Source organism: Mastomys coucha, unplaced genomic scaffold (assembly GCF_008632895.1).
Source record: "Mastomys coucha isolate ucsf_1 unplaced genomic scaffold, UCSF_Mcou_1 pScaffold22, whole genome shotgun sequence".
Classification (NCBI taxonomy): Eukaryota; Metazoa; Chordata; class Mammalia; order Rodentia; family Muridae; genus Mastomys; species Mastomys coucha.
In genome coordinates this window covers 185,642,623-185,653,512 of record NW_022196905.1, presented here as the reverse complement: position 1 = coordinate 185,653,512, position 10,890 = coordinate 185,642,623, and positions in this window count along the sequence as shown.

Genomic DNA, 10,890 nt, shown 5'->3' with positions numbered 1-10,890 from the left:
GCGCACCTTCATGTTTAGGTATGTGCCTGGTGGGGGCACCCATCCTTGCCTTGTTCCTCATGTGCCATCTACCCTAGCTTTTCAAAGGGTGGGATGTGGGACTTGCTAATTAGGCTAAGTTAGCTGTCTAGCAAGTCCCAGACACCTTTTGGTCTCTACCTGAAATGAAGAGGACGTGCCATAGTGTTCAGTTTAACTATCTATCTCTCCCCCTCTGTCCCCCCACCCTTGGGTGTGCACATGCACATGTGCAAGTCATAGTGTGTGTGCAGGGAAGTGGACAATCTTCAGGAGTCGATGCTCTCCTTCCATCATGTAAGATCCAAGGATGGACGTTAGGTGTTCAGACTTGGTGGCAAATGTCTGTGCCTGCCTAGCCACATCGCAAGCCAGCTGTCCGGATTTCCTATAGGTGCTGGGAATCAAACTTGAGTCCTCAAGTTTGCCTAGCAAGCATTTTTACTGACTGAGCTCTCCAGTGGCCTTTTCTGTCTGCTCTCTGCATTTTTCTCAAACTGGTTTGGACAAGCACCTTTGCAGGTGGGAAGTGCAGACTTCCGCATTTCCATATGGGCTGCGTAGAGGAGGAGCAATTTCCCAGGAAGTAGTACCTTGAAGACACACCATACTGATTTGCCTTCTTGGAAAGTATCTCAGCAGAGCCTGCACTCTTGCAGTGTTGGGGGAAAGTACAGGTGGATGGAGAGAGGGAAGGCGAGCCGAAACCTACTAAGATCTGCCAGTGAGCGTGAGTTTACAAAGAGTTGAGGAATGAATGTACTGGACAGAAATGAATGTTGAAGGCGTACAAACTACCAGGGGAGATAACTTGGGAGCCAGCATGGTTTCAGTGGAAGTTTCAGCCTCCTTAAAACAGGTCTCTGTATTGTAAGTACCTGACTTTTGTCCTCCCACGGGACAATGACATAGTATGTGTACTATGCTCATGTACTTTTCAGTCTGTGTTGATAACTATACAAGTTGTCCAAATGAAAAGTATTTATGGCTCACAATGATGTCAGAGTGTCTTGTTGAGCTTTGGGCCCTTAAGCGACAGCCAGTAAATTATGCCGTTTCATGAAGGTTTTAGTTGATTTAGTGTGAACCGAAGAAAAGAGTTGCACAAAATCTATACGTTCAAACCAAGGTGACCATGATGCAAAGGGCCCTAAGAAATGGCAACGATGAAGAAGAGATAACAGACGCTAAGAGAGTGGGATGGAGAGGAAATGGTCCCAAGCAAGACAAAGCAGAGGCGGCAAACAAGCCAAAGCCAGAGAGCGATGTAACTAGAATGGCAGAAGCAGGCTGGCCCCAAAATGCTTCTAGAGTAAGACAGCACTCGGATCAAATGTAGTCACAATTTCACAAGCAACGAGCAACCAGTACCTTTTATAACCTATTTATTACATTTCATATAGGAAATTGAAGAGGTATTTCTGTCTTCTCGGAGAAGTATTTAAGAAACGTTTACATCTTAATTTTTTCTTTTTTTTTTCTTTTCTTTTTTTTTTTTTGGTTTTTTGAGACAGGGTTTCTCTGTGTATCCCTGGCTGTCCTGGAACTCACTCTGTAGCCCAGGCTGGCCTCGAAGTCAGAAATATGCCTGCCTCTGCCTCCCAAGTGCTGGGATTAAAGGCGTGCACCACCACCGCCCGGCACATCTTAATTTTTTTTTTCAGTACAAGTGCAACATCTTAATTCTGAATATCTAGTACATGGAAAATGCTATAAGCTGTAAGGAAAGAAAAATATGCTGCGAAGATTCACTTCTCCCCACCAACAAGCTGCAAATCTGTATACTGTCTGGGACTTTTCTCACTTAATCTTCTCTCTCCTGGAGCTAGCTCTGATTCCCATAGACAAGCTTCCCCTCTCTGTTACAGAACGATGGATTCCACTGAAGTTATTTTTCTGCCTTGGCCTATAGGATGTTACTGTTTGAAACTATGCATTTCCCTGTTTTCCTAGTCCTTGAGACTCACTGGGCAATGTCACGAACTTCAGAGAAGGCTTCTAAATCCAGTCTCCTGTAACTTGACCCCCACCACTGGGGCCTGCTGCACTGGAACCAGATGGCAGGACAGGAAGAAGTGAACTACTTCCTCCAGGTGTTTCCCACCTCCTGAAGTTTCCAGAACTGTGAGGCCACCAGCTGAGGCCAACTGTTCAGCTTGTAAATACTTTACTTGGCCACTAGATGGCGCCTTTATACTTCCACATTGCCATCAAAAATGCAAGCAGCAGGACAGAACACAATCTGCAGGTTGAAACCAATTTCCCTGTGAATGTAATATCAGGGGCTATTAAATCAAACTGCGTCAATTCCAAGGTACTTGACTCTTCAAATATAATATAATTGTTGTAAATATCTACTCCTTAGCAATATAATTGTAAATGTCTACTCCCTATCGAGCAGCAGCTTCTTCATGTTGTACTTGCCTGAATCCCTAGCTCTGGCTTCCACCTTTCCTTACTAAGTAGCACCGAGCTGCCCTTCCCCAGACACCCCTAGAACACAGTAGGAGTTCCATCAAAAGTACTGTCATTTGCCATCTCCCTCCTCTTGAGGTTCTGTACCAGTCTTGCCTGCTTTCGTCCTCGCATCTGTCCTCACTTCGGCACCTCCTGTATCCAAGCTGCAGAATCTACACCGTGCTTACTTACAAGTAACGCTCAAACTATGCCACACCTTTTTGGAAACAGGCTGACTAAGGACTTCAGAAGAAGGAAGCACGTTTGGTTGTTGGTTGGCTGAATACTCTGCGAAGGGCGACCGTTACGGGCTTGGCCTCCAGTGTGGCTGGATGTAGTGGCTCTGGGGTCTTTTGAGAAGTCAAATCTAGTGGGAGGTCAATGGAGGTGTGCCCCTCAAGGCAATAGTGGAACTCCAGTCTCTGTGGTTCTCTACTTCCTTGCTTGAGGGTTTGCTTCTAGCTCGAACACTCCAACCATGGTACCCTGGCCACCCATTATCTCTATCAAGTTAGCATGTGCAGGCACTCAGCCTTTGAATGTGGCAAACAGAGAGACAAATAAAGCTCTCTCTACTTACTAAGAAGTCTGTCTCTTGTATAATTTTGTATAATAACACAAATCTGACTAACACACCCCACAACACACACATACGTGCATACACACAGCACATGCACAAGCATGTATATGTATAATACATGCATAGATACACACATAGCACATGCACACATACATATATATGTATAGACACATGCAAACATACACACATAGCACATTGACACATACATACATACACAATGCACACAGAGCATTACATACACAGTATTTGTGTCCATACACACACTGCAATACAAACATATATATACTTACACAATACACGTATACACATAGATACCCAGAGCACATACACACAGCGTTTGCACACATACGTACACACAGTAATATAAACATACATACACACATATACATGCACACACTCTCACATGCTCGTGTGCAGCATACACACACACACACACACACAGTACATACATATTCATAGGCAGTTACAGGTTCAGTCACCCCAACACGCCAAGGGTTAGATCCCTTTTAGAGGGTTCCTACCAGCTGTGTTTCCCTAGCTCAGCCTGACTTAGTCACACACCAACCATGGAGTTCATAGGAATCAGGTTTTTCGAGGTTGAAGATTTGGGTATTTTGTGACAATGACACAGAAAGCCACTTAGAGCTGCTGACCTGCCATCAGAATGAAGTTGTTCATCTCACATGAAATAGAGATTGCCTGAGGTAGGGAGAGAAGGCTCTGACTCATGGACCGTGTTTCTAAATGAGTCATCTAGTTGGGTGTTGGATAAACCAAACTGGCATACTGATAACTGGAATGTTTAGGGGTCGACTCAGGAGACACTAGAGAAGTGTGAAATGCTCAGCGCTTCCATGAAAATCCCACCAGAGGGCGCAGTGACTCTGCGTACAGACGCTCTCAGGCCACCCTGCAAAGAAGCAAAGAAACAGCTGGAAACCCACTCCCTGCTCAGTCTCATTTACACTCTCGTCTGCAGGGAGCCCTAAGGTGCCAATCTCAGCTGGAGCACCCTATAACAACGCCATAAATCAGCCCTTCCTCAGATCCTGCCCTTTGGTGTGGGAGATCAAGCTGTGCAGAGTCCCCTGAGGAGATTCAGAGAACATCTGTGTGACTGGCTCCCAGGCCTTGTTTAGAGTGGCATGCCGTGGTGCCCTGACTGCGAAGGGCAAGGGGGCTCAAACGGCCTGCTGAGCCAACAAGCAGAGAGGAAGGCAGTGATCCACACAGATACAAGGTCTTTCTAACCCACCCCTTTGGACAGATGCAGATCTTCCCTCGCTGGGGACAGCTGTTCATCCGTCCAGATGTGAGGCCAGCAGGTGTCTGTGGAATCCAGCTGGCTTTACAATCTAGTCTGAAACTCCTTGCTCCTTTTTGCCTTGTCAAGCTTGGACTTCCTGATGGTTGTTGCTGTTGGGATAGTCTTTCCATACTGATCCTAAGCCAGTGAATAGATTGAGAGTGATTTTCCAAGACAGTAGCTTCTCACTGGTGTGATGTGGGCTGCAGAGGGAATAGCCTTACTTGGTTTTCCTCTTGTTAACCTGCACGTTGTCAGCGGCACGAAGCCCTGGCCAAGAATGCCAAACACTGAAGACAGTCATGTCTGCTCCGGCTCACTGTATGAGAGCCCCAGCTCGCAGGTGCCACGTTGTGTGCCTGGAACAGGAAGTGTGCTGAGAGGAGACACCATGTTCTGACAGAGAGATCTGCAGACACAATGGAGGCCTCTGGCGGCTCTAGCCATGGGTCTTATGGTCAACACTGAAGGCTCAAGTGTGCCATTAATGTATGCAGATTATATGTATATGTGTGCATCGTATGAGTACAGTAGATACATGTATATATGCATATACTGTTTGCATTTATATATGCATATAATCTGCATGCATAATGTATACAGATGGCCCATAGTCTCCTGCAGAAGCCCTCCGTTCAGGAAGTCATCAGCCTTCTTAGCCCCATTCTTTTGCTGCTTGCTAATTCTACTCACCAATCCCCTGATATAGTTTTATTTCTTATGTTTTGCAAATTAGTTGGTTTTCGGTGTTGCAGTGAGAGAGCACTTTAACCAAAAGCAACTTAACAAAGAAAGAGTTTATTTGTGTTTACTGTTCCAGAGAGTTGAAAGGCTGCCGCTTCCTGGAGTGTGAACACAGCGGTCACTGATCTCACCTAACATACCCACTTCCCCGCCCACACAGCGACTCTTTAGCGTGTTAATGAGGACAGGTGAATGGATGGCTGATGTTACCTGTGGTAAATCGAGAGTAGGAATATGACCCAGCAAATATATGCATAGATTTGGCTTTGATCTTTCCAACTTCTCATATTCACAGATGTATAGCTTGTGTGTGTGTGTGTGAAGGATGACTTCTTTTAGAATAAAGCATTAATCCTCCCAGTGTGAGCAACATTGTAAACATTCAGCAAAACTAACCTTCTCTACATGTTTATCTCTTAGAGGGCAAGGGAAGCCAGGTAGAGATAGATATACCCCATCAAATGCTCATTTGAGTGAGCAGTGCCTTCTGACATCCTCTCAATCTTTCGTTATAAAGTTCATTTTAACTCATTGCATACGGTGAGAAATCCTAAACTTCTTTTCATGTTGAACTAGTGACCAAAGCCTTTGCTTTCAACCTGACTACATCTGCCTTCACCCACGCGTGGCACCGACATTCACCAGGGAGGTGAGAACAAGAGTGTGTTCATTCCAGATGCGAAGACAGCACGCAGAATTCGGATTTCACTGAAGTCCCAGCTAGGCAAACTGATGAGTTGATTTGGCGAGCCCATGGAACGTAGGTAAGGGGCTCTTCACAGGGCGTGGGGTGACTGCGGCCAGATACCATTGAGAGGTTCCACTCCATCATGGTCGATGACCTCGTGGAAGCCATTCTTGAAATCCTGTTCTCATTTAACCCTGCATGTAAGGTATACTCTACTATTGCAAAGTCATTCTGCAGCTGGGGAAGAAGACAAAAGGGAATTAGGCCTGGGATCCCAGATGAGAGCCCCGTGAGCCCCTCACCTCTGTCAGATTAACAGCTCTATTGACATTCCCATAGACCTACCTATCACTGAGTTGCTTTGGTTTCTTGGTTGCCATAGCTACCGGGCCAAAGTTTTATCTACTTCAGTATGCCAGTGGGACTATCATGCTATGCCAGAAGGAAAAGGCATGCTAAGTAGCTTGTATTCATCTTCAGCGGTACAGATCAATATCAAATCATCATCATCATCATCATCATCATCATCATCATCATCATCATCATCATCATCATCTCTTTCTTGCCAGAGTCTAACATGTGACAGTACTGTTACTTTTTTTTTTCTCCTTTACAATTTTTTAAAAAAAGTAATCCAAGCTTTCAACAGAAAGTTAAACTGTACTTCAGGATGAAAATCCTTCCAGGTCTTTTAATTTTTATTTAAATTCATACTCATTACCCTCGGGTTCTTGAAGTCCTGAGTTAGCCGGCTCCTGGGCCCCTCTCATCACTAACCACATTCCTGAAAATTCACTAGGACTCCATCTGAATTTTTTTTGATTAATTATTTATTCACATTCCTAATGTTTCCTCCCTTGCAGGTCCCCCCTCCCTGAGTTCTTCACCCCTTCCCCCTCCTCTTTGCTTCCAAGGGGGATGCTCCCCCACCCACTCCCACCTCACCCTGTAAGCATCCCCTTTCCCTGGGGCATCAAGTTTCTGAAGGATTAAACACATGCATCCTTTCCATTGAGGCCAGACAAGGCATTCCTCTGTTACATCTGTAGCAGGGACCACAAAACAACCATGGTTGGTGGCTTAGCCTCTGAGGGCTTTGAGGGTTCCAGGTTAGTTGATATTTTTGTTTTTCTTGTGGGGTCGCAATCCCCTTCAGCTCCACCTGACTCTTCCATCGGGGTCCCTGACTACAGTTCAATGGTTAGCTGTGTGTATCTGCATCTGTCTCAGTCAACTGCTGGGAGAGCCTGTCAGAGGGCAGCCATGCCAGGCTCCTCTCTGCAAGCATAACATGGCATCAGCAATAGTCTCAGGGTTTGGTCACACGGAATGGATCCCAAGTTGGGCACGCCTCTAGATGGCCTTTTCTTCAGTCTCTGCTCCATTTTTTGTCCCTGAATTTCCTTTAGGCAGGAACAGTTCTGGGTCAAGAATTTTGAAGATGGATGGGTGGCCTTATGCTTCCATGTTTATCTACTGGAGGTGGTCTCTTTAGGTTCCATCTCCCTACTCTTGGGCATTTCAGCTAAGATCCCACTGAGGATTCCCACTGAGTCCTGGGAGCCTCTTATATCCCTGGTATCTGGGGCTTTCTAGAGGTTTCTCCTGCCTCCCACCCCATACAGCTTCATATTTCTATTAATTCTCCTGGCCCTCTGGGCTTCTCTCCTGTCTACCCCCATACCTGATTCTGCGCCTCTTTTCCCTTCCTCCTCCCCTCTCCCACCCAGGTCCCTCCCTCTCTTGACCTCTCATGATTATTTTGTTCCCACTTCTAAGTGGGATTGAAGTATCTACACCTGGATCTTCCTTTTTGTTAAGCTTCATATGGTCTGTGAGTTGTATCATGGGTTTTCTGTACTTTTTGACTAATATCAGTGAGTACATGTCCTTTTGGGTCTGAGTTACCTCACTCGGTGATATTTTCTAGTTCCATCCATTTGCCTACAAAATTCATGTTGTCCTCATTTTTAATAGCTGAATATTATTCCTTTGTGTAAATGAACCACATTTTCTGTATCTATTCTTAGTCAAAGGACATCTGGGTTCTTTCCAGCTTCTGGCTATTAACATGGTGTCCTTATTACATGTTGGAGCATCCTCTGGGTATATGCCCAGGAGTGGTATAGCTGGGTACTCAGGTAGTAACTATGTCCAATTTTCTGAGAAACTGCCAGACTGGTTGTGGTTGTACCAGCTTACAATCCCACCAGCAATGAAGGAGTGTTCCTCTTTCTCCACAACCTCACCAGCATCTGCTGTCACCTGAGTTTTTGATCGTAGCCATTCTGACTGTTGTGAGGTGGAATCTCAGGGTTGTTTTGATTTTCCATTTCCCTGATGACTAAGGATGTTGAACATTTCTTTAGGTGCTTCTCAGTTGAGATTTCTCTGTTTAGCTCTGTATCCCATTTTTTTAATTGGGTTAAATGGGACTCATGAAACTGAAAAGCTTCTGTAAGGCAAAGGACACTCTCAATAAGACAAAACGGCAACTTAAAGATTGGGAAAAGATCTTCACTAACCCTACATCCAAGAGAGGGCTAATATCCAAAATATACAAAAGCTGAATAAATTAGACTCCAGAAAATCAAATAACCCAATTAAAATGGGGAACAGAGCTCCCTCTGAACTTTTAAGTTTCCTACTTTCCCTCAAAGTGATGGTAGTAGGGAATAGATATTTCAGAAGATGCTGACAAAAAGATAACTCACAGCTAGCTAGTTCCTTTTCAACAAGTCCTCCCTGGTATGACCCAGGCATTAACTTTTCTCAGTCCCTGTTGACATCTTCTCCCCAAACAATGTTCTCAACCTTTCTCATGTCAGCTTTCTCACACTGTGTGTGTGTGTGTGTGTGTGTGTGTGTGTTTATGTGGAGTGGAGGAAGGTCTCAGGTCAAAGGCAACAACCATGACAAAGTTTTTCCTACCTGTAATAATTAGACCCTTCCCTGAGCCATTGCTAGCACAATAGCCCTCTTAATGCCTTTATCATTATATAAAATACTTATTATTGTTGATTTTTCTGCCAACCTACCTGCATGCTCTACTTCATGAATGAGGAAACAAGTCATCCTTCAGAAACCCCGGTGCATCACACTGGTCATCATAAACATTTCTTTATAAAACCAGAGACACGTACTTTAATTCACAGCATTTTTCTATTCCCTATGTTTGTTCATGGAAATTCGGGTTAGGTATAATTTTTTCCTAAGACAAGGTATGTTCCCTGAAAGATCTGTGCACAAGAGACAGACATCAGTCCTAAATGAAAGCATTAATGTTAATATGGCAAACCAGAGGTTTCATGGATTCGTCTAGTCTCCAGAGAGATTCTATTGAAGGTTAATCAAATGCTGAGATTAAGAAACTTGCTGAGTAAAGCTTGAGATGGGCTTGAAAGGTGTTTTGAAATAAAGAAGAATAAAATAATACTGTTTCCATAGTCCCATCTGTACCCAACACCCCAGTCAGTGCAGCTATGTGAGCTATCCCAGCTACTGTACTGAGTAACTCCCTGCAGAGAAGGGGTGAGAGAGATGGACTTAGGCAGGATCTGAAAGCATCAGGCTTTTCACCATTATACTGGAAAAATCAGACACTTGTATTTGGGGACATTAGTGCTGGTACCAGAGTTATTGAGGTCAGAGCCTATGCTTTGTCAGCTCTAGCATGCACCACCCATTCTTAGTGAGCCAGTTAAAGACATAAATTATAGTAAAAATAAATGAATAAAGAAAAGGGAATTCATTCAATGAGGCACACTGAGAAGAACAAAGAGGTCCAGTATGCCATACCTGGTCTGCCTTCAGGGTGTTAACAAGAGGATCAGGTTTAAGTAGGAGAATCAGAGGCATGCACAGCTAAGCAACCTTGGTTACAGTGTGGTCCTGCCTGCCTGTTTGCCTGTTGCTATGGTCACAGTACCAGTCTGCTGCAAGGTCTCCTGCAAGATGTGATTGTTACCTGGAGATAAGTTCCTGCTCTGGCTAGTTCCTGGGCCTCAGACTCTGCAGCAGCATGAGATTCTAGGGAAATTCCCATTCCCTGGAGTCCACCGTTACAGTACCCTGATCACCATCTGAGGGGTCACAAGTGACTCTCTAGGTCACCTTCATTCTTGCAGGGACGATTCTTATGCCTTGCATCTGATGAGAGTCTTAGTTTTGAAGTGCAAAGTTGAGTTGAGGCTCTCACCTTCACTGGCCCCTCTCCACACCCATGCTGTAAAACAAGCTTACTAATCTCCTTATTAGTCTTCTTCATGTCAGTGACTTGATAACTCTTGCACTGTGTGTGCTTGAAAAACCAGCACCACATGAATGAGATCAAGCTCTTCTGTTACTTTCTGCCTCCTCTATGGCTGAGTCTTTGGGAAGCTGAAAATGGGAAAATCCCCCTTAGTAGACCCCCACCCCAATCCTTACCCCCATTAAGTCTCCCTCTTTTCTAAGAAAAGTCTTTTAAATTAATTTGTGCTTATATATGTACTGGCCTCTATGATGAATGGAGTCTCACCAACAAAAATGCCCCCAAGACACCTTGCTTACTCTATCAATAGAGTGCAGAGCCTCTTTTTAAGGATAATAAATTTGCCTACAGTTTTAAATGCTCGAACAACTCATTTTCTTGAGAAATTGCTTAACTTTCACTTACCTCTTTCTGCTCCGCTCTTTGTCCTAGTTTCCCCTGTCAACCTGATAAAAAGCAGAGAGCAGTGACCATGCCACAGTGTCAATGTTTTGCTGCTTTGAAATCTCCCCCACCAATTATCTAATCCACCTGGGAATTCACCAGCACTGAGAATTTTAGAATTGACAAAGGATAAAATGTACACAAATCCTCCCTAGAATGTAACATTAAAGGAAAGGCTTCTAGTCCAATTCCCACTATAATCTTTGTTTCCATCTGAAAATTTATGATCATAGTACTCACTATCTATAGTTCTATTAGAGCTCTTGTCTTTACCCCTATCAGAACCAACCATTAAGCTCTGTTCATATATTTTATGCTGGCTGGCTTTTCCCCCTCCTCTTCCTTCCCCCAATAATCACCCAAATTCCTCCCCCTCCCCTCCCCTCCCCTCCCCTTTCCCT